Source organism: Balaenoptera ricei, chromosome X (assembly GCF_028023285.1).
Source record: "Balaenoptera ricei isolate mBalRic1 chromosome X, mBalRic1.hap2, whole genome shotgun sequence".
NCBI classification, from domain to species: Eukaryota; Metazoa; Chordata; class Mammalia; order Artiodactyla; family Balaenopteridae; genus Balaenoptera; species Balaenoptera ricei.
The window spans coordinates 14939958-14963565 of record NC_082660.1 but is presented as its reverse complement, the minus strand read 5'-3'; the positions used below and the strand labels follow the sequence as shown (position 1 = coordinate 14963565).

Below are 23608 nucleotides of genomic sequence, written 5' to 3'. Positions count from 1 at the left end.
AAGATCTCCTAAAATCCTTAGGAATAATGTTAGAGAACAGGGGTTGGCAATTTTTTTCTGTGAAAGGGCAGATAGGAAATATTCTAAGTTTTGCAGACCATACAGTCTTTGTCATGACTGTGAAACTCTGCCATTGTAGCCTGAAAGTGGTCATAGACAGGATGAAAATGAAAGAATGTGGTTGTGTTCCAATCAACCTTTTTTACAAAGACAGGTGATGGGCAGATTTGATCATTGGGCCACAGTTTGCCAATCCCTGTTCTATAGGGAAGTCAAAATGTTGTTTAATTTTTGACTTTGTAAGTTAAATATACATGATAAAATCTCAAGAGTAATCACCAAGAGAATAAAAAAAAGAGTCTATAAAGTCCAAACAAGTAAAAAGGAACAATGAAATAAGGAAACAAATAGAAAATAAGCCACAAACAATCCAAAAAATGGCAAGAAATGAGAAAGAAAAAGAATCACAGTGAAAGCAGGACAAATAAAAAATTAAAAAATGGCAAGCCGAGTCCAAATATTACTAGTCCAAAACTGTTACTCACCAAATATGCAAGTGAATTAAACTAGACAATTGTCAGATATAGGGTTTTTAAAAATATAGCTATATGTCCATTACAAGAGCCACACTTAAGTCATAAGTATGCAGAAAGGCAGAAAGTAACAGGATAAAAAAGACACACCAGGCAATTACTAACCCAAAGAAAGCTACATTGGGGAATATAGACTTTAAGATAAAAAGCATTATCAGGGTTAGGAGGGGTCACTAGATCATTAGAAAGGATTCAATTCCTCAGAAAGATAAAACAATTCTAAACGTGTATGCACCTAACAAAATAGCCTAAAATGCATAAATATTGGCAGGGGAAGCAGCCCATTGGGAGATCCTAGGAGTAGGTGATGATTTTAGGAGCTTAATGAGATTGAGCACTTAAGTAACCAGGGTCACAGAATCATGTGCTCCCTATCCTTAAAAGCAGAGCCACACCCCCAAAATAGAGTAGTGTTAAGGCCACCTAACACCATGAGAAAGAGTACTTGCGTGTGAGTGTGTTTTAAACTTAATTAATTAGAGAGATTCCCCAGGGAGTGTCGGGGTGCTAGAAGATGCCTATTTACATCATAGCCCAGGGGCTGGCTGGATTCCATTATTGGATTCCCTGCACATGTGCCCTAGAAAAACCAAGCAGAAGCGAGACCATATGGCCAGCATGAGAAGAGGGCTAGTGGGGTCAGTTCACCCTACACAAAGGAGATCCACCCCAGCTTCATTAATTTCAGGAAATGGTGACTTGGCCAGCTAAGGTACTTATTAGGAACACTGGGAAGAATCTTGTAGGGAAAAAAAACCCAAAACACTCAAAACACAATTCTGAGGTCATTAGTCATTAATCATCATTCTCATCATCATCGTCAATCAGTCAGTTCAGGCTGCAGTGGGGTGTACATAATATTGAGAATATCTGCTCTTTGCCTTCAAAGATAAGCCCACTTCCTTTATAGAATAAAGGCAAGAAATCAGTGATAAGGCAAAAAAAAGTCCATCTCTTTATGTACATGACTCATCTCTAAAAGGCTGAGTCCAGGACAGGCGATGGCTGAGAGGCTCTGGGCGTGGCAAGGCCGAGTCCCCTAGAAAATAGGTGGTGGGAGGGGCTAAGGGAAACTCACTAAACATGGCTGTTCTGAGAATCAAGGGTGGGTCAGAGAGGTGGGGCTGAGGGCTTGGAAAGCAGGATGCTTTAAGCTTTTGGTTGCTACAGGAGTAGTGAGGTGTGTAGGTTCTCTTCCTTTGTCTCACTCCCACCCCACCCCACCCCCCCAGTTCCCCTGCTAGATCAATTCCCCACCTCTCTCTGCCTTACTCTGTGCCTGGGGAAGTTGAGCACTGTGGATGGCCTCGCCTGGGCTCACTTGCTGGCCAGCTTCCCATAGAGACTAAGCAGGAAGGTGGAGGGCAGGAGAAGAAAGCAGTGAGGATCCTTCCACCTTGTTTCCTCTCTGCTTTGGCAGTGAATCACTTCAGCACTCTGTTGAACCTCCGAACATCCTTTGGCTATAAACAGCCCTACTGTAATGATAATGGCTAGCATTTATTGAGTGCTCGCTATGTTTCAGTGCTTGCTATAACTCAGCACATTATACAGATGAACTTATTGAATCCTCCCAACAACCCTGTGAGGTAGGTACTCTATTTACAGATGGATAACTGTGACACAGAAAGGTTAACTAACTTGCTCAAGGTTAATCAGTTTCTTGGTACAGAGCTGGGATCTCAACCCAGGCTGTTTGGCTCAAGGGTCTATATTCCTAACCCCCAATAGAAATATAACACAAGTCACATGTGTAGTCTAAAATTTCTACTAGCCATATTAAAAAACACAAAATTAAATAAGTGAAATTAATTTTAGTGATATATTTTATTGAACCTAATATATCCAGAATATCATCTCAACATGTAATCAGTGTTTTAGAAATTATTAAGATACTTAACTTTCTTTTGTTTTGTATGAAGTCTTCAAAATCTGGTATGTATTTTATACTTGTAACACATCTCATTTTAGATGCTAAATTTTCACTGGAAATACTTGATCTGTATTTAGATTTCCTAAAATTTACAGCTGGAAAAGTAAGTTAACATACTCAAGTTGTTCCAAACATACTTAAAAGTTTTCCAATAACTGATTTGAATAACAGTTTTATTCTTTATTTTTATTTTTATTTATTTATTTATTTTAAACCATTTGCACCTGGTGTTTTTTTTTTAATTAATTAATTTATTTATTTATTTTTGGCTGTGTTGGGTCTTCGTTTCTGTGCGAGGGCTTTCTCCAGTTGCGGCGAGCGGGGGCCACTCTTCATCGCGGTGCGCGGGCCTCTCACTGTTGCGGCCTCTCTTGTTGCGGAGCACAGGCTCCAGACGCGCAGGCTCAGTAGTTGTGGCTCACGGGCCCAGTTGCTCCGCGGCATGTGGGATCCTCCCAGACCAGGGCTCGAACCCGTGTCCCCTGCATTGGCAGGCAGACTCTCAACCACTGCGCCACCAGGGAAGCCCTCTTTATTTTTATTTTAAATAATGTTTTTATTTTAGAATAATTTTACATTTACAGAAAAGTTGCAGAGATGGTACAGAGGTTCCTGTATACAGCTTGTATGTTTCCCTATTGTTAACATCTTACATTACTGTGGACATTTGTCACAGCCCAAAACACAACACTGATACATTACTATTCACTAAACCCCAGTCTGTATTTGGATTTCACCAGTTTTTCCACTAATGTCCTTATTCTGTTCCAAGATCCAATCCAGGACACCACATTGTATTTAATCATGTATCCTTAGTCTCTTCTGGTCTGTGATAGCCTCTCAGACTTTCCTTGTTTCTTGTGACCTTACAGTTTTGAGGATTACTGGTCAGGTATTTTGAAGAATATCCCTCGATTGGGGTTTGGCTGATATTTCCAAATGGGCTCTGGAGAGGGAGACCACAGAGGGGAAGTGCCATTCTCATCCCATCATATCAAGGGTACATACTATCAACATGACTTATTACTGGTGATGTTGATCTTGATCACTTGACTGAGGTAGGGTTTGCCAGGTTTCTGCGCTCTAAGTTACTTTTTCTCTCCCTTTCTATACACTGTTCCTTGGAAGAAAGTTACTAAGCACAGTCTGTGCTGAAGGATGGTGGGGGGGGGGCAGGGATAAAGCTCCAAGTATCCATTTTATTTCATTTTATTTTATTTTTTTGAGTTGACACACTATCAAGCAGTATGTCTTATTTATTTATTTATTTATTTATTTATTTATTTATTTATTTATGGCTGTGTTGGGTCTTTGTTGCAGCGCGCGGGCTTCCTCTAGTTGCGGTGAGCGGGGGCTACTCTTCGTTGTGGTGCGTGGGCTTCTCATTGCGGTGGCTTCTCTTGTTGTGGAGCACGGGCTCTAGGCGCATGGGCTTCAGTAGTTGTTGTGTGTGCGGGCTCAGTAGTTGTGGCTCGCGGGCTCTAGAGGGCAGGCTCAGCAGTTGTGGCACACGGGCTTAGTTGCTCCGTGGCCTGTGGGATCTTCCTGGACCAGGGCTCGAACCCATGTCCCCTGCATCGGCAGGCAGATTCTCAACCACTGCGCCACCAGGGAAGTCCCCAAGTATCCATTTTATTTTATTTTAAATTTATTTATTTTTATTTATTTATGGCTGTGTTGGGTCTTTGTTTCTGTGCGAGGGCTTTCTCTAGTTGTGGCAAGTGGGAGCCACTCTTCATCGCGGTGCGCGGGCCTCTCACTATCGCGGCCTCTCTTGTTGTGGAGCACAGGCTCCAGACGCGCAGGCTCAGTAATTGTGGCTCACGGGCCCAGTTGCTCCGCGGCATGTGGGATCTTCCCAGACCAGGGCTCGAACCCGTGTTCCCTGCATTAGCAGGCAGATTCTCAACCACTGTGCCACCAGGGAAGCCCCTAAGTATCCATTTTAAATTTAAATTTATTAAGATGAAATAGAAAATTAGTTCCTCAGTCACACCACCCATATTTCAAGTGGCTCATGGTGACCGTATTGGATAGTGCAGCACTGTGCATGACCACATTTCAGTATTTGAGGCAAGAGGCAGCTGGTGAGGCGATGAGGTGCTGAAGAGGGAGCTGATGGGCCTATGTTAACTGGGAGGAGGAGTGATGATGAGAGATGAGGGTGTCCTAAGCAGAAGTGTTGAAGAGCAGGAGAAGGTCAACTCAAAAGGTAAGTTAGCTAGAAGAATGAACATAACATGGTGTATGGGTGTGTAGAAAGTGGAGAGGGTAGGAATGGAGAGACGTTCCAGAGAATATACACCCTAACCGCGTGTGCAAATTGAGCCCTGATTTTGGTTAAAAAGTTTGAACTCACAAATCTGAGCTCATGTTTTAACTGTGCCATTTCTTAGCTGTGTGATGATCTTGGGTGAGTCACAAATTCTCTAAGCTTGTTTCCTTATCTGTAAAATGGGAGATGTTGTGAGGATCAAAGGATATGTGTGTTTCAAAGGGCTTCATAGTCTGTACTGTAATTTACAAATGGAATCATGTTGTGGGATGGTGTAGGTGGGACGTGAAAATTAGCTGTTCTGTTGGAGAATTGAGATGTGTTGCTTCCTCTTTTGCCCCTCCCAACTCCTAGATCCATTCTCTGCCCCTCTCTGCCCTGTTCTGTGCCTCAGGAACTTATGCACTGCATCACCCAGTCTCCTTTGCCACCTGGCATACAGCTGGGGTTGGCCAGTGGGAGACACCAGCAGGAGATCTGAGTGGTGGGAGAGAGAAGCCAGGGAATTTCTTCCCTGCTCTTTCCCTGCTCTTTCCCTGCTTTGGCATCCTGTGTCTGATAGTATCTGCAACCCTCAGAATTACCTCTTCCACTGGGAGGCCCCTCCTCCGTGGCTCCAACTCCCACCAGGCTTAAGTAACACTATTTCCTTCCCTCGTCCCTTCAGCCCTAGGGTGGCAACAGCTTCCCACTCTTACTGGTTCCAGAGTGCCTTGCCATCTCAGTTTGTTCCCCTAACCCTGCCTCTACTTCAGGGTGTTGTTCCTTCAATTGAGTTTTCTTAATTTAAATCATCTGGTATGAATTCTATATCCTGCTTGGCCCCTGACTGTGGTGGAGAAACTGGTGAAGAAGAGAATGTCGAGAGTGACATATAGGGTCAACTGAAGGAGGTGAGAGTAATGCAAGGACTGTGCAGATTGAATTGGGGATTAATCAGCCTCTGGATCAACGTGGTCAGTGAAATCAGAGGAGAAAAGGCATTTTGGAGTAAAGTTGTATAGAGAAGCATGGAAGATGCCAGTGGTGTGGGTGAGTTAGAGAATAGAGAGAGAAGAGTTAAAGGCTAAATTGAGGTTTCCATGCCAAGTGCGCCAAGAAGTCAGCCAGACCACAAAAGCCAAAGACACGTGGCCCTCAGCCAAACAGGCGGTACTACCCACAATGACGAAGACATCAAGAGGCCATACTTGGTTTTGAAAACAGTGTAAATATTGGATTCATACAAGTGTGGTCCTGGTTCCACCACTGACTGGCTGTGTATCCTTGGGATATTTAATTGACCTCTCTGTGCTTATTTTCTCATATGGAAAATGAGGTAGAGTTGCGAGACTTAGATAAATAAAAGTCATTCATTCATAGTCTACAAATATTTTTTGAGCACCCATCATGTGCCAGGCACTGTTCTAGGCCCAGCAGTAAATGAGACAGATAAGGTCCCTGCTCTCATGGAACATTCTAGTGAGAACTGACAATGAACAAGTAAATGTTCTTAAGTCATGTTCCCTGGAAACAGACTGCAATGCAGACGTGCACCCAGGAAGTTTATTATGGATGCTCCTAGGAACAACACTGGAAGGGGAGGGAGGGAAGAGAGACGGCAGAGACTGTCAGGGAGAAGTTGAACTGTAATGCAGGTGTAGCAGAGGCTTCAGCCACCCCCACAGAAGCTCTGGAACTGGGATAACACTTTGGAGTTTCCCTGAGGCAAGACTAGCATGTCAGCCCTTATACCCCTACTCTGACCAGTCATTAAATCCAGGCTGCCCCAGGGAAGAGGTATGATCAAAGGCCAAGTGGTCACTTCCAAGGGCAATTCTTGGAGGGACACTCAGCTGAGAACACTCAGCAGCCATCACTCCCAATGCCTGGAGGAATGAAAACTAGTCCAGAAAGGAGGATCCAAAAGGCACAACACAGCATCCATTACATAAGTTAATAACTGAACATGATAATTTCCAGTAGCAATAACGGCTATGAAGACAACCAAACTGGGTAATGTGATAGTTCAGGGAGTGGGACACTTACATTAGATTAGGTAGTTAGAGAAAGCTGTGGGTCATCTATAGCTGCTCAGTAAGAATTGGTTTCATTGCTTTTCCTTTTGTTTTGTTGGGAGTTATGGATATCAACCCATCGTGAGAAATACATGGTGCCACTTCTGAATGAGGCAGACTCCTAGGTGCTATGGAGGTTGCAGAAATGTAGAAGACATTATCTCTGCCCCTTAGGAGCTTGCAGTGGAGTTGAGGAAGATAAGGGCTATAGAAAATTAGCAAACAGTACCAGGTGGTATAGCATTAGTGCCAACAAATGGTACAAACCAGGTTAGGAGTGTCCAGATCCTTTAAGCCTAGGTGGAATTTCACAGGTGGAAAAGAGTCTGGAGGGCAGTTTTAGTCAAGAAGAATAACTGGAAGGGGGTGTGGGGTGGGAGGAATTGGGAGATGGGGACTGACACATATACACTATTGATACTATGTATAAAATAGACAACAAATGAGAACCTACTGTATAGCACAGGGAACTCTACTTAATGCACTGTGGTGACCTAAATGGGAAGGAAATCCAAAAAAGAGGGGATATATGTATATGTATAGATGATTCATTTTGCTGTACTGTAGAAACTAACACAACATTGTAAAGCAACTATACTCCAATAAAAATTAATTAAAAAATAAAAGAATAACTGGAGCAAAAACCAGTGATCTGGGCATGGGCCTGGAGTCTCTCAGTGTTTGATCTGTGGGTTGGGATCAGCAGAGGTGGCTGTTGTCCTTTTCCTTGGCCTCTGATGTTTTTCTAAAGCACTCTCAGATTTGGCCAAAGTTAGAATGTCACTAAGACAAATTTCTTAGACATATGAGATCCTGCAGTGCTTTGGTGGGTGGTGATTGTGTGGGGTGGGAATGACAGAATGGGGCCAGGCGGTTCCAGGAGCTTCTTAATAAGGAGCGAAAGAAGCCTGAGAGTTGAAGTCCAGGCTACTATGAGAATGGTGGTCTGACCCATGGAGGTGGGACTTGTAGGCAAGTGGAGTGTGGGATCAGATGCCTTGAGAGAGGCTGGGAATGAGATGTAGTGTTGGAATAACATCTGTAGAGCTAATGGCTTAAAACCAGGAAGGAGGACAAGAGCCCCAAGAGAGAACTTACGAGCAAAGATTGGAGTGCTGGAAGGCCTTGAGAGGCACTTGGAAAATGGATCCTGTATTACGACAAGAGGGACAAACTTGGATCCTTGAAAATGTATGTTCTGAAATGTTTTCAGAAGATCAGGATGGTCACCAAGACTCATAGGCATCAAGAAGAAAGGGAAATGGCAGCAGTTTCAGAGACTTAGCTCTAGTATATTTTCTGTTTTCTTGGTTTGAAAGACTTTGTTGGCAGCAGGGGTCTGTGCATTCCAAGGGTTGGAACTTGAAGGGTATGTCATTTTTGTTAACCTTTAACCAAGAAGGCAGTCAGGGAGGAGATAAATTATCTGTTCAAGGAGGAATAATGGTTGCATTCAAAGAGAGAATAGGAGATTACTGAGGCACTACTGCGAATGACCCCGCGACCCTTCGCTTCATGAGAGGATTGATGGAGAAAAGGTTCCCCCCACTTTTTCTCCGGGCACTGAAGGTGAAGTCCCAGGAGTACTAAGGAAGGGGTGACAGGACAACGTGAAAAATTAAGCAGGATATGAATCAACTAAACAAGGAGGCATTTATCCAAGACTTCTAAAGCAACTAAAGAAAATGTATTAACCTCCTAATGAAAATATTGTTATCCAATTCATCTTTGGAAACAGCTCTTTTGGTAACTGCTGCATTCACCACTTTAGGAAGTTGCTTAGCAGGATCCAGGATCTTGGGATTTCGTCTGCGAAGCCTACCTGTTATTGGTCAAGAGGCAGTGACAAAGGATTTAGATTAAAAGGAATAGAATTTTGTCGCACAGTTTTGAAGTGTGGTTAGGACAATGGTTGAAGGTGCTCAGTCAGTACGTGTTCTAATGGGGGGGACACTAAGAGTTAGTGATCCAAGTGGCTAGTTTAGACTCCTCAAAGGTCACTAGAGACGGGGAGAATGGAGGCCAGAGGACTGAGGAGAAATAGAATGGCAGATTGGTAAGTACTTTAAAAGCATAAAACTGAATAAGGTCAGTAGTCTAGTTAACAGCACTGTAGCAACATCAGTTTCCTGGTTTTGATATCCTACTAGCATCATATTAGATGTCACCATCGGAGGAAGTTGGGTGAAGGATACGTGGGACTCTATGTATTATACTATTGTTACAACTTCCTGTGAGTCTATAATTATTTCAAATAAAATGTTTAAAAGAAGTCTTGCCTGGGTGGGGTAAGGAGGAGAACAGCTCTCATGAACTATAATGAATATTTGTGTGGTTCTTTACAGTTTTGAACGCTTACACATATGTTTTCTCATTCACACCTCCCAACGACACTGTTAGGCAGCAGAGGTGTACTATTATCCCTATTTTATAGGTGAAGAAACTGAGGCTCAGAGAGATAAACTAATTCACCTATGGTCACAGAGAGCAAATGGCAAAGACAAGGCAAATTCGCCTCTTTGAATTCTGATTGCTATGATTCCTTGAGTCCAAACCCATCTGGCCTAGGTTAGGTCACAAAGACACAGACCCTGAAACAAGGATTTAAGGACAGGAAGTTTATTTGGGAGGTGATCTGAAGCTCCGGTAGGGAACAGGGAAGCATGGCAGGAAAGAGTGCGTTATGGAGCATATCGCCTCCGCGGGCAACTGGGGCTCGCTCCCACCGGGGAACTCAGGGAGTTGTATCCAACTGAGGGGCAAGGAAGCTGGTGTATTTACCTCTCAATCCATCCAGTGTCGAATGAGGGCTGCTTTCATGAGGTGCTTACGCCATGGCCCTTCTAGATTCCTCTATTCTCAGGCCAAGAGAAAACCTCAGGCAGGGAATCGCAGACACTGCTTGAAGCAGGACACTGTCAGCATATACTGGGGAGGTTAGTGCACAGGGGATGTGGGCAGGGCCCCTACCAACAGTGACTGCCCCTTTATTCAGCATCCACACCATAAACCTGCTGCCACGCAGACCATTTCCTCTCATCTTAGAATATTCTCTAACCACACACACATCCAGATAGGTTGAAACAAGGGAGGCAGGGGGTGCCCTGATCTTGTTTGTTGGGCCCAGGAGTTAGCAGCTAAGAGCAGCAAAGTGCCTGCGTGTGCATGGGGACTAGACGTGTGCATATCTGGGTCTTTGCATATCTTGATTGGTATGATCCACCAACTTATTCCAAAAGCAAGGCTGAGGAGAAGACATAAATGTTGGTGTCCACTGAGTCAGAGGTTAAGTCAAAAGTCAAAGGTTAGTTGACATTTTCCATTTTACCAATATAAGCCTGGTCCATCTATTGGGACTTACTTAAAAGGATCTAAAAAGGACCACAAAGAGCAATTGGCTAAGGGACGGAGTTGCAGATTGTATTTTATTTAGTTTGGTGGATACTACAGAGGAAGGTAATGGGATTCTGGAGAAATGAGCTAGTTAGATGATCATGTGATTGGAGGGGTAGCAGCAATCAGCGGAGGCCTTTCTCATGGTGACGCCACTCACTAAAGAGTCGATTGGCTCATTCCTGATTCATATGGCGTTTCTTCTCCAGGGTACATGCTGATATACTCTTCATCTCTCCGGGCTAATTTAATCATTATGTGTGCACTCTAGAAATTAGTGCCATTTCCCCTACTTGTGCCTGAAATAGACATTTCAGACATTTATAACTCTCAGTCATTTTAATCTAGTCGTTTGCCCAAGTATGTTCCCAATTAGAGCCATTTTGCTCTGTGTTTGATACCATGAAGTAGAACATGTTCTGATCTTTTAAAAAATCTTTTAAATAGCAAAGGTATACTATGTTTCCCCCTATTATAATAATTCAAAAGCAGCTGATGGAACCTTTCTCAACTGTTCACACAGCCATAAAAATTTGACCATTGAATTAAAATCAAATAAAAATATCCAGGGAATGTAATGCCTTGAAATATAGAGCATTTTTTAATCTGTAGAAAGCTTCCACAGCTTTAATTCATTATATCCTAACAGGTTTTTTTTTTCTTATTTAAAAGATGCCATAAGGTTATGATACCAAGTCATAAATAATAAAACAGTGTTCAGTTTTGGTTCATGTAACGTCGCTTTGTTTCCCAATTTAGCATCAATTCCTTCTAAATCATAGCCATATACATGCATTAATACTATCACATTTCCTATGCCTACATATAAACAAACATAAAACCACTTTAACCTAGAAAATGCGCTTGGATTTATTCATATTTTGACTCCAAGCTTCTCTGTGCTCTTCACACTTCGGGGTTTTGTTTTTTGTTTGTGTCTCTCCCATTTTCTCATCGTAAACTGAAAACCACATCCATCCACTGACAGCTTGATGCTTTTCTATCAGGTCTGCCTCCTTTGCAAGGGGCTGGCGATTTGAGAGGGACTGTCTCAATGCTGGACTCACCAGGAGTCCATTTGTTTCTCAGGTTGAGGACCTAAGGTACAGGTCTGCCTCCCTTTACAAAAGAAAGTTTCTCTGACATCTGAGAATGGAGAGGAACTTAGCGCAAGTAATGCTTACCAGGTATAAGCACTGGGAGAGTTACACTCCTCTGCCAGTAGCATATCAACGTAGAAACTTAGCTGTGGTGGTTTTTCAATGATTTACCACCAAATGGATGCACCTGAATTACTAAACACACAATGAACAAAGGATACTCAAACGCAGTGTTAAATGACAGAGGCTACAATATAGCTATGAACAAATAGTAAGCAATATCAACAGAGCCTGCCATGTAACTTAATTTTAAAAAGTGATTTGGGATATAATATGACAGTTCTGACTTTGCCAAGAAAGGACAATTCAAAAGCAACCTGACCATCAACCATTGGACTCAATTCATCAAAGAAAGGCCATTTGAACAGTCAAACAGTGCCAGAAGTAAGTAAGGTCTTTATCAGTGCCTGAAAATATAGCAATGCCCTTCTAGAAAAGGTGGGTCTTTATCTCAGTGGGACCCAAGTTCTTGGAGAAAGGGATGGGTGAGACCAACTGTCGTAGGGGAAAGTAGAGACTTCACCCTAAGCCCCAGCTTTTGATTGGGGGTCTTCTACCTGAGAAGCTATGAGTTCCTGCCGAGCATAGCAGTTTGTCTTAATCCAGAGACAGAGGTCCTCTTAAGTTGCCAGCACTTTGCAAAGCCTCTTTATTCTGAATTTTTATAAATTACTTTTCTCTTTTGAGGTCTACTTACAGGAGAGTGCACAGTTCAGTGAATGTTTACCTATGTCTACACCTGTGTGACCTCCATCAGATCAAGATACAGAACATTTCCAGAACCCCAGAAAGCTCACTCTTGCCCCCCCTCAGCCAGTGCCCCAGGGTAAGCACTATTCTGACCTATAGCGCCATAAAGTGGAATTGCTTGGACCATAGGGTATATGCACGTTTAGCTTTAATAGGTACTGCCAAACCTTTTGCAAAAGTATTGAACCAGGGCTTCCCTGGTGGCGCAGTGGTTGAGAATCTGCCTGCCAATGCAGGGGACACGGGTTCGAGCCCTGGTCTGGGAAGATCCCACATGCCACGGAGCGACTAGGCCCGTGAGCCACAACTACTGAGCCTGCGCGTCTGGAGCCCGTGCTCCACAACAAGAGAGGCCGCGATAGTGAGAGGCCCGCGCACCGCGATGAAGAATGGCACTCGCTTGCCGCAACTGGAGAAAGCCCTCACACAGAAACGAAGAGCCAACACAGCTAAAAATAAATAAATAAATAAATAAATTTATAAAAAAAAAAAAAAGTATTGAACCAATTTACAATCCTAACCAATCACTTTTCTTAAAATTAATTAATTAATTTATTTATTTTTGGTTGCGTTGGGTCTTCATTGCTATGCACGGGCTTTCTCTAGTTGCGGCGAGCGGGGGCTACTCTTTGTTGCGGTGCGCGGGCTTCCCATTGCGGTGGCATCTCTTGCTGCACTTGTTGTGGAGCACCGGCTCTAGGCACGCGGGCTTCAGTAGTTGTGGCCTGCAGGCTCAGTAGTTGTGGCGCATGGGCTTAGCTGCTCCGCGGCATGTGGGACCTTCCCTGACCAGGGATCGAACCCATGTCCCCTGCCTTGGCAGGCAGATTCTTAACCACTGCGCCACCAGGGAAGTCCAACCAATCACTTTTTGTTTGCCCAGATTTTCTGCTGTTAGCACTGAAAATGCTGAACCACACTTCTCTTGCTAGTTGCTTGACCTAACCTGTGACAAGTTTTCATTACCCCCGGGTTCTTAATGGTGTACAAGCCAATATGGCTGTCATTTGTCATTTGCTTGTGGTGGCAACAGCAGCATGAGCAATATGGTGGCACACTATGATTTCACAGTTATTGTGGGTGTTACTGTGGATTTCATGGTAACTCTCCACAAGACAAAACAAGGTCATCTCAGTAAATCTCAACAAATTGTGATCTGTGGTGCTACCTTATGAGAACCCAAAGCCTGAACTATTTCTTCTGTCTCGCAGGCAAGCAGATGCACAATTCTCAAAAGTTCCCCAAGAGCTGTTTGGAAAACAGTGGATTTTAAAACCCAGTAGGAGTGTGAGAGGAACCCAGGGGCTTTGCCAATGGAGTGTCATGATTCAGGCCCCATTTGGAATCTAAACCAGCTGATGGTGTCTCTTTACTTTTTTGGGTTTTTTTGTTTTTCAAAATTATAGTTAGGCTTAAAATTTTGCGTTTCAGCTTTTATTCAGTTAGTCTTGGAAAAATGTGTACTTTTAAAGATCTGGGGGCTTCCCTAGTGGCGCAGTGGTTAAGAATCCGCCTGCCAATGCAGGGGACATGGGTTCGAGCCCTGGTCTGGGAAGATCCCACATGCCGCGGAGCAACTAAGCCCGTGTGCCACAACTACTGAGTCCATGTGCCACAACTACTGAAGCCCGCACGCCTAGAGCCCATGCTCCGCAACAAGAGAAGCCACCGTAATGAGAAGCCCGCGCACCGCAACGAAGAGTAGCCCCCGCTCGCCGCAACCAGAGAAAAGCCCGCACGCAGCAACGAAGACCTAACGCAGCCAAAAATAAAATAAATAAAATAAAATAAATAAATTTTTTAAAAAAAGATCTGGGCACAGCTGACAGAGAGTGTGTGACACAAATATTCTGTTTGGTATTCATGTCATAGACTATTAGTGCCATTTGTTCAGAATTTGGTTTTATTTTAAACATTGCTCAGGGAAAAAAAAAGAGACAGCAAAACACCAAGTGTAAGTTTATCTGATCCGCTAAAAATGTTACATTTAATCGAATCCTTTTCTAGGGATTTAGAAATGAAATAAATATATAAATGCCTACCAGAAAACACCTCTGCATTTTCTTGCTGCTGACCAAGCTAAGACTGCATGCCCAATGACAGGAAATGTTATCTGAGGATTGCTTTATAAACAGCCAGTGAAAGGGGAAGATGGAAAGGGGAAAGCAGATGAAGCAAGACTGGCCAAATATAGATAATAGTTGAAGCTGAGTGATGGGTACGGGGGTTCATCATACTATTCTCTCTACATTTGTGGGTTTGAATTTTTCATAATGAAAAAAATTTAAACTATGTATCAACAATAACAAAAGCAGTCAAGTTAATAATATTGAAGGGGTATAGAGCTGTAGAATAAGCAGAATTTTAAAAATAATTTATGGAAATATGAACATGGACTGGCTATTTGCTGGTGTTAAGGAATTATAATCATGGTATCGTGGCTATGTTTTTAAAAATAATCCTTATCTTTTAGGAATATGTCCCAAAATTTTTGTGAATGAAATGATATGATGTCTGGTTTTTCCTTCAAGATGATATAGGGAGAGGGCAGGAAATGGGCGAGATTGGCCATGGGTAAATGGTCATTTCTTGTTGACGGGGCTCTGGGGGTTCATATACTGCTTGAGCTACCTTTGTATACATTCAGAAATAAAGTAAAAAGTAATTTATGCATATGAATTCAAAGAAAACAGATTAGTACTGTGAAATTGCAGATTTGTTTTTTTCTTCATCCTTAGGTTATAAAAAGCTTAACTTGAAATGCTTTAATGAAACCAGCTATTGTATAAAGCACCTCTGAAATTATTCTTTCATTTGGGGAATGCATTAAAACCAATAAAAATTAAAAGTGCAAGTCCAAACAAAAAGGTAATTGTAGGGTTCAGATAAACATCACCCAGTGGGCTAACAAATTCCCATGGTTCCAAGGTTACGGTGCAAAGCTGCCTGGGGAGTAGGGCTTCTGGGCCTCTGTGGCATGGCCATTGAGTCACCAGTTGACAGGCTGGGTAGGGCAGAGGTGAGACCCAGCTGCCAGATGGTGCTTCCCCAACCCTGCCTCTTCTAGAAATTCACAGACCATTGTATGAGGAATGACCTTCTTTTCTGAACCTGTATCAGAAGCTACAGTCTGGCAAAAGCACTGGCCCATATGGAAACTATGGGACTGAACAACGGTGCAGTAGTGCAGTGGTTAGGGACACTGGCTCAAAAGCCAGACTCCCTAGGTTTAAATCCAGAGCTGTGTGACTTTGGGTAAGTTATTTAACCTCTCTGTGCATCAGCTTCCTCATCTTTAAAACAGGAGTGATTATAACAGTGCTCCATCCCATGGGGTTATTGTGAGGCATAACCAAGGTCAAGCTCTTAGGACAGTGCCTGTTACGTGGTAAGTGCTTCACAAATGATAGGCATCATTATCATTATGCGTAAGTGGATCTGTCCTAAGACATCCTTGAATTGTGATCTCTTTTCCCATAGAACAGCAGGCAAGTGCTCAAACAACTAACAGCCATGCCTCCCGTTCTTTTTACCCACATACTCCCAGCCAGAGAGGAAGGAGTGCTTACTGCAAGGAACTCTGGGAGTATAGTCTGAAGGAGTCCTCTTCCAAGTACAAATCTCTTTAAAGTTTAATGTTTTCACTTAAAATCCCCACAGATTTTTGCATCCTGCACCATAATATAGCAGAATTGAGAGTCAGGAGAGATGCTTTGTGTTCAGCCCATGGCTTTCCTGGTCCTCTTGATATGCCTCTCAGTTCGAGAAGCTGAGACATTTAGAGCCATTTGATTTAGTTAATTTCCCAGATCCTCCTCCCAGACATCTGGTGTACTTTCTACCAGCTTCTCCTTAATACCACCTTCCATCCTCCGAAGGGCACTGCCTAGCTTTTTACCTGATGACCTTTTATGGTCAGGGTACTGGGTCGCATCTCCTCCTGTCCTGGTTTTCACTGCCTCCTCTGTGACTGTTGACTCAGTCCTTTTTGAAACTCACTGAGTTGGTTTCTGGGACATCACTGGCTTCAGGATCTTCTCCTACTGCTCTGGCTACTCCTTCTCCATCTCTTTTGCAGGGTTGTCTTTTTCTATTCATCCCCCAAGTGTCATGCTCTGAGTTACAGGCCTTGGCTCAGAAATAGACATGTAACCCCCAGTGTACCAATCATAGTCTTCACTGAGACTTTTCCACTGGAACTATCAGAAGAACCAAACCAAAAGCAAACCTCTGCTGAATTGTTGAATGAATATATGTGAATTGGGGACTTTGGGGTTGCCAGGGGCCATCAAGCCCAAGAAAGTCCAAGAGAGGAAAAAAGAAGACAGAAATCCAATACTGTCATTTAAACCTTTGGATCCAGCTATGCTTGAAGCTGGAGAAACAACCCTGAACTTTTTGGTGTCCTCAGCCAATGAATTCCCTTACTGGGTTTTTTGTTGTTGTTGTTTTCTTGGTTTTTTGTTTTTTGGGGTTTTTTTTTTGTCACATACAACTACCCATATGCTCATGACTCCCAAATCTACACCTGTGGCCAAGGCTTCTCTCCTGAGCAACAGACTCATAGAAATAACATGCAGTTAACCAACCCTCACACAGATGTCCCACAAGGACATCTCAAACATAACATGTTATTTGCTAAATATCGCAACCCTAATCACACTATAAATTTATATTTGTTAATGTTTTAAAATCTTCCACCAGAATGTAAACTCTATGAGGACAGGAACTTTGCTTGTTTATTCACTGTTGTGTCTCCAGCACCTAAAGGAACACACACACAGTAGATAGTCAATAAATATTTGTTGAATGAATGAATGAGTCAGTAAATGAATGAAAGCTAGGAATTTTCCTTGACTCCTGTCATAATATCATCTACCATACTCAATCAGTTACTAAGTTCTATAGATTTTGACTCATGAATATCTCAAATCTCATATCTGATCCTGTCACTGCATCCTACTGCTTACTTCTAGCCCATGTTGCTTCTTGCCTAGAAAATGGGAAGTCTCCTAATTCCTATTCCTGGCTCCAGCCACCCTCTACATAATTACCAGGCTCTTTCTAAATTAGAAATCAAATGCTCTGGGCCTCTGCTTTAAATACATCAGTGATGCTGCAGAGTTTTTCTGGCTCAAATCTTGGCTCCTGCCTCCCTTTCCAGACTCATCTCCTGGCTCTTTCTTCATACAGCTAATGCCTAAGGAAGAGGGAATCACTTGGGCTCTCCCAAATTCATTCGCACATTTCCTGCCTCTGCATCTTTGCACATGCTGTGGTCTCCTCCCATGCTCCCGTTTTCACCCTCTTGATTATCCTGCAAAATTCATGTCCTGTCCTTCAGAAAGCCTTCTCTGGTCTCTGTCTCCCCGTTCTGATTTAGAAGTCCCTCCTCTACGTTCACAAAGCTCTCTGTACACCCCTTTGTCTACCTAAGCACTTATGTGGCGCAGACTATTTTAGTGCTAACTAGTATCCATATTTTACTTTTTTCCCCTTGGGCTCACAGCTGGACTACATTTCCCAGCATCCTTTGCAGTTATGGGTGGCTGTGTGACTGAGTCCTGACCAGTGGAATCTGGATGGAAGTGATGTGCACCAATTCCCATGAATGGGCCTGGCCCATTAAAACCTCTCACATGTGGTCCTCCTTCTCTTTCCCGTCAGCTGAGTAGAGAGGACTCAGAATGTTTGGGAAGGAGGAGCCTCAAGGTGGATGGAGCCACTGCACAGTTCTGCAACTTGGCTACCTTGGGGTCAAAACCTGGAAATAAAAGAGGAAAAAAACCAACAACAAGAAATTCAACATAGTACTGACTTCTTCAAGTTTTATTTCCCTCTCCAATCTGCCTGCTATTATTTTATTTTCCAAGTCCTCAGTGAACTGTGGTCGTAGTTATTTTTGTCTCCTGTCTAGAGCTTTCAGATGTAATCAGTGGGGCAGATAGAATGTAGAGGGCTTATCCATCTTGGCCAGCACCCCGCCCCCCTTCATCTTGTTTTTGTATCCAAATTCCTGTTTGAATACCTGGTTCATAGTTGGGACCTTAACAGTGGTTTGCTCGGTGGACTTTTAAATTATCCAGATTCATAAAATCAACTATGGCATGCTCTTAGCAGAACAGTATTTCTTATTCTGCGCTTTACAATTTATACAAGTGTGAAAATGTTTGAAACGGTTCTCAGGAGAACTGCAGATGTGATTAAGGATGGAAAGTAGATGCTCCAAAGAGAGGTTACACTATGTGGTATTGATATTACTTAACTTTCCTGGTGGAAGAAGAATAAGTAGTGGTAATTTTACATATAGATCTTCAAATTAATCAAGGAAGGAAACTTGCAGATCACTCTTCCGTAAACTGTGGCTTGTTGCTTGTACCTTATATATGTATATTAAGCAGAGATAAGAGTTCTGTACTCATATGTATGTGCAAATTGAGAATCTAATTTGTAAATTTTTGATTCCCTAAAAAATAACATTTACAACTCCTTATTGTTGTTTATTATAAACAAATATATCACTCAGTTAACACATATTTGTTAAGACCTTCTACATGCAATGCTCAACAAGGGTTAAAAGAAGCATAAGAGTGAACTCCTGATTAAAAGAATAATGAGGAAAGTCCCAGTGATGAGAACTTGACATTTTACAAAGCACTTTTATTCTTCTTATCTAATTTTTTCCCAGCGAGGTGGGTTTTAGTCCCATTTAAGAGAGTCTACAGAGGCTCAGAGAGTTTGAGGAATCTATCCGTGATCACATAAGGGCAGAATTGAATCTTCTACCCAGGTCTCCTGGTTCCAATTTCTGTTCCCTTGTCATTATATCTCAGTCTAGCTGGGGAATAAAATATACCATCCATGAACAGTTATCCAATGGTTCAAGGCAGGCTATGACAAATGCCAGTGGAATGATCAAATATAGCAGGGAGCACACTCTCCTACCTCCCCTTCCTAACTCTAGTTAAGGAAGGCAGCATTCTAGAAAGGGTACCGTTGACCTGATTGGTTAACTTTGAGCACTAAACTCGTAGTTGCAAATGTTCTTACCAATCCCAGTGAGGTTATTTTATTCAGGATATAATAAATAAAGAGTGCCAAGAAAAGACTGAGAGAATACCTAAGCCCAAACTGTGAGAATTAGGCACCTTTAAGTCAAAGTGTGTATATAGCAGACTATAACTAGTACACAAGGTGGTTCCATATTCACTTTCAATCCTTCCTCACCAAGGAACTATGGAAAGCTTTAGCTAATCATTTTCTTCTTTGTAAGTAATTATGTGTATTTTAAAATTTTAGATATCAAATTAAAGATGTGTCAAAAGAAAACTAACCTAGGGTGAGAGTCAGTAAATGGAGGATTACCTGGAAAGGGGCATGAGGGGCGATTTGGGGGTGATGGAAATTTGCTATAGCTTGTTTTCAGTGGTGGGTGCTCAAATGTCTACAGTTCACAGGAAAGCAACCCTTAAGATCTGTGTATTTTATTTTTTATTAACTACACTTCAATTTTTTTTTTAATAAATTTATTTATTTATTTATTTATTTATTTTTGGCTGTGTTGGGTCTTCGTTTCTGTGCGAGGGCTTTCTCCAGTTGCGGCGAGCGGGGGCCTCTCTTCATCGCGGTGCGCGGGCCTCTCACTGTCGCGGCCTCTCTTGTTGCGGAGCACAGGCTCCAGACGTGCAAGCTCAGCAGTTGTGGCTCACGGGATTAGTTGCTCTGTGGCATGTGGGATCTTCCCAGACCAGGGCTCGAACCCGTGTCCCCTGCATTGGCAGGTAGATTCTTAACCACTGTGCCACCAGGGAAGCCCCACTTCAATTTTTAAAATGTGGAAAAGAGTGTACAGTTTCTCAAAATTCTTTTAAGGGTATGTTAGCAAGAAGTTTAATAACCATTGTTCTAGGCATATGTGGAATCAATCTCTTTTTTCAAGATTCTTACTCTTTCTTTAGATTTCTCAGAACCATGTAGCTTGACTGTAAGGTAAAGTCATCAATAGCATGTCACATTATTTATGTTTTTTGATTATTACCTTTAGTGTTTTTCTCATAGCCACCTTGGATTTTTATGCCTAAGGACATTCTCCAGCGGAATAGAAGAGAAGTGTGGGGAGTAAAATTAACTAGGGAAAAGGTTAATCTTCAGAGAGTTTGGTCAATGAATGTATTTTCCCGTTTATCTTTGTAATTTCTCCCCCCCAGAACCTTTTTTTGAAGAACAATGTAGTGACTAAAGTAACTTCTCATGTAAATGGAGTCCCCAGATTGATAATCTAGTTTTAAAGAATTGCTCTTGAATTCCGTATGAATTTAGAAAGGAAAATGCATGAATTGCATGAACCAATGAACGATGGATGACGCCCCACGTCACACTGAGTGGAGATGCTCAGTACTGATGATTTTATCCTGGCCTGGCCCTGGTAATCATTTCTCTGCAACCCACCGATTCAGCTTGGCCATAAAATCTTAATAACCAGCGGAATCTTCTTGCAAAGAGGGTGTGAAGCCCCAGGCTTCTTTAATCTTCTGGTGCTGTGACAAGTGACAAGGTGGCCTGTGCTTCCATGAATAATATTCCCATCTCATGGGTGCTTCTCACCCATGCTACACGGCTTCAAGAGATTGCTCTCTGCTCCGAAAGGCCGCCTGATTGTTCCCCTGTGCTTGAGATGGTCTCTGGGCTCTCAGAACTGTGAGCCAAATCCGAGAATTCCTCTGAGCTACAGAGATCAAAAAGTTTTGTGTTGTTCTTCCTTTTTTATAAGATCTTTGGCCGAAATGGTTCTTTGGCAATAAGGGACATCAATTCCTTCATTTTCCTGCTTTTCAGGTGGGGCAGTGATAACAGGAATGATGAGCTAATGGGTTCACTTGGCACAGTTTGAATACTGATCTTTCCTCAGGGCCCAGCATGGAAACACCTCTCGTTTGAAGAGTTTGATTTCTTGCACTCAGTAACGCTACCACTCATCCTCAGAAGCAACTTCTCCATCCGTGTCAGTACATAAGGATGTAGCGTCCCCACGGTCATTTTTTTCTATTTCCATTACCTTTTGTCACTTCCGTTCCATATTTTTTTTTTTACTTGTTTGATCTGTATTAGCAGCTTCCACTTTTATTCCAGCATTTAACTGCTCTAATACTGACTCATTCAAACTCCACACGTCATCCTGAGTGCCTAAAACAATGTAGGACATATCTCCCTCTCTAGGATTTCTGCATGTATGTGGTAAGGTCGGCAGCATAGGGATACCAACCTCTTCGGTTTTTTTCCTGGTGTTAGAACTTTCCTCTGCATGTTGCTTCAGTTGGTCTTGGCTTGGAATATCCACACTGTAGCCCTGGAGCGGTGGTGACAGGATTCCTTCTTAGCTTGTCATAGAAAGGACTTGGATATTTCACAGAGAAGTGCTGATGTCCAAGTAGTTCTCCTGAAAGATCTCCACCACGGGATCCCTGAGCCTGCTTCACCAGTATATGCTGACCTGGATATTGCCTGACCACTTGAACAGTGCACGTGTCACCTTTGTACCTGCCACCTGCAAAATCCTCAGAAGTGGCAGCTTTATTGTACCTGTTGTACACAAAAATCAGTCTGATCGATTTGGTCTGGAGAGAACCTGCAAGCACTATCAGATGTTCAACCCTGGATGGAGATGGAAAATGCTGTCATTTTGGCACTGAGGAAATTGCAGTCCGTTGACCCAAATGTCCAGTTACTCCATGGTTTGCTTGCTGCACCTCCACTGCATCTGGAGGGCGTCGGTCATGGGTCCAAAGGCTTCAGCAGTATTTCCAAACAGTGAGCAGCTGAGGAGTTTTAAGAGACACTTTCTTTCCTGAGACAATCTCTATGCTCTTCTGTTCTGGGTTGAATAGCATCCCCCCCCCCCAAATTCATGTCCACCTGGAAACTCAGAATGTGACCTTATTTGGAAATAGGGTCTTTGCAGATGTAATTAAAGATGAATCCATCCATACTGGACCAGGGTGGGCCCTGAGGCAATGACTGGTGTCCTTCTAAGGAGAGGAGAGGACACAGAGAGACACAGAGTGGAAGGCCATGTGATGATGGAGGCAGAGATGGGGTAACATGTCTGTAAGCCAAGGAACACGGAGGATTGCTGGCGACCACCAAGAAGCCAGAAAGAGGCAAAGAAGGATCCTTGCCTAGAGCCTGCAAAGGAAGCATGAGCCTGCCGACAATGTGAGCTTGGACTTCTGGTCTCCAGAACTGTGAAAGAACACATTTCTGTTATTATAAGCCACCCGGTTTGTAGTACTTTGTTGCAGCAGCCCCGGAAAACAAATATCTTTTCTTTCACTGTCCACACTCTGTATCATCTGCAAATTCTTCTCTAAGTCCCACAGCAGCAAGAAGAATCTTAGTGTTGTGGTTCAGTGTGGTGATTCCGAAGCCAGATTATTTGGGTTTGAATCTTGACACTACCATTCATTAGCTATGTGACCTTGAAACTTACCCCACTGCTCTGTGCCTCAGTTTTTCTGACCTGTAAAATGGGAGTTAAATGAATGAATAATGTTAAAGGTTAGAATAGTGCCTGGCACATAGGAAACGCTATCATGTGTTTGTTATACGAAAAAAAAAGTCTGTTGGACTGAAATGGCCACATGGAAATGGGAATGGTTCCATAGAAGAAGAACTAGGACATGAGCTTGAACTTCAGAAATTAGGTAAGGTTGGTCGGAGGCCACCCAGTTGGGAGAAACAGTGTGAGCAAAGGCTTGCTGGAAGTGTGAGGCAAGGGGGCAGCAAGACTTGATTAGAACAGGACTTCTCACCCTTTTCTCCGTGGTGGTCAGTGGCGAATCTTAGAATATTTGCATACACATGGGGTCAGTGAGGCTGCTTGCAGCTGGACCCTGGAGGTCACTGACCAAGTTCCTGAGAGCTGAGGGGAGACAATACCTTGGCACATCTGAAACCCATTCCCAGCACCTGTGGGAAGCTCAGGATTTGAGCAGCACTTCCCAAACTCGAATGTGCATTCAGATGCAGATTTTGACTCAGTTGGTCTTGGGTGGGGCCTGAGAGTCTGCACTTCTAACAAGCAGGGGATGCAGAGGCTTCTGGTCTAAGGACCACCGCTACTCCAGAGGTGGTCCATGAACGAGCAGCACCAGCAAACCCTGGGAGCTGGTTAGAAATGCTGACTTTCTGGCCCACCTCACCCCACCCCAAGCCTGCTGAATCAGAATCTGCATTTTAATCAGGTCCTTAGCTGATTAATTTGCACATTAGCATTTGAGAAGCGCCAAATTAGAGGACTGGGCTTGGGGGTAGCCCAGCTTGCTAGAGGGGAGGACCTAGCCACCTCGGTTCTCAGACCCAGCTACGCAGTAGATCCTTGTGGGCGGCTTTGAAAAATCCTGAGGTCCAGATCAGAGTGACTCAGTTAAATCGAAATCTCTGTGAGTGGG

At 43.1% G+C, this 23608-nt stretch overlaps 1 protein-coding gene and 1 pseudogene across 6 annotated transcripts in view; one reads left to right on the top strand and one right to left on the bottom strand.

The window, feature by feature from the left end:
- Positions 1-23608, top strand: part of RAI2 (retinoic acid induced 2) — a 397723-nt gene that overhangs the window by 245041 nt on the left and 129074 nt on the right. The window lies entirely within an intron of this gene.
- On the bottom strand, positions 20614-21839 carry LOC132357890 (protein Mdm4-like; annotated as a pseudogene).